The sequence below is a fragment of the Cucurbita maxima genome, unplaced genomic scaffold (assembly GCF_002738345.1).
Source record: "Cucurbita maxima cultivar Rimu unplaced genomic scaffold, Cmax_1.0 Cma_Scf03731, whole genome shotgun sequence".
Lineage (NCBI taxonomy): Eukaryota > Viridiplantae > Streptophyta > Magnoliopsida > Cucurbitales > Cucurbitaceae > Cucurbita > Cucurbita maxima.
Genome location: NW_019275747.1, coordinates 1 through 838, shown reverse-complemented (window position 1 = coordinate 838; position 838 = coordinate 1). Strand labels below are relative to the sequence as shown.

Here is an 838-nt window from a genome sequence, read left to right as displayed (position 1 = left end):
TTAGTGCTGGTATGATCGCACCCGACATGCCATGCGCACAAAATCGGATTTAACGCATGCGGGGCGGCATGATCGAAACGCGATGGGCGTGAGCGGGGGAGGTTCTCATTTGTAGAGAAAGGAAGAAAAGAACTGGGAGAAATTGAAAGAAAAAAAGGGGTGCAACACGAGGACTTCCCAAGTGGTCACCCAACTTAGTACTACTCTCGCCCAAGTACGCTTAACTGCGGAGTTCTGATGGGATCCGGTACATTAGTGCTGGTATGATCGCACCCGACGCCATGCGCACAAAATCGGATTTAACGCATGCGGGGCGGCATGATCGAAACGCGATGGGCGTGAGCGGGGGAGGTTCTCATTTGTAGAGAAAGGAAGAAAAGAACTGGGAGAAATTGAAAGAAAAAAAGGGGTGCAACACGAGGACTTCCCAAGTGGTCACCCAACTTAGTACTACTCTCGCCCAAGCACGCTTAACTGCGGAGTTTTGATGGGATCCGGTACATTAGTGCTGGTATGATCGCACCCGACATGCCATGCGCACAAAATCGGATTTAACGCATGCGGGGCGGCATGATCGAAACGCGATGGGCGTGAGCGGGGGAGGTTCTCATTTGTAGAGAAAGGAAGAAAAGAACTGGGAGAAATTGAAAGAAAAAAAGGGGTGCAACACGAGGACTTCCCAAGTGGTCACCCAACTTAGTACTACTCTCACCCAAGCACGCTTAGCTGCGGAGTTCTGATGGGATCCGGTGCATTAGTGCTGGTATGATCGCACCCGACATGCCATGCGCACAAAATCGGATTTAACGCATGCGGGGCGGCATGATCGAAACGCGAT

The 838-nt window shown here is 51.4% G+C and overlaps 3 non-coding genes across 3 annotated transcripts; all 3 read right to left on the bottom strand.

Annotated features, from left to right (window-relative positions):
- Nucleotides 1-156: 156 nt before the first annotated feature.
- Nucleotides 157-275, bottom strand: LOC111475928. The gene has a single exon (XR_002716792.1). It is a non-coding gene; the product is annotated as a 5S ribosomal RNA (ribosomal RNA).
- Nucleotides 276-406: 131 nt separating this feature from the next.
- LOC111475929 lies at nucleotides 407-525 on the bottom strand. The gene has a single exon (XR_002716793.1). It is a non-coding gene; the product is annotated as a 5S ribosomal RNA (ribosomal RNA).
- Nucleotides 526-658: 133 nt separating this feature from the next.
- On the bottom strand, nucleotides 659-777 carry LOC111475927. The gene has a single exon (XR_002716791.1). It is a non-coding gene; the product is annotated as a 5S ribosomal RNA (ribosomal RNA).
- Nucleotides 778-838: the final 61 nt, after the last annotated feature.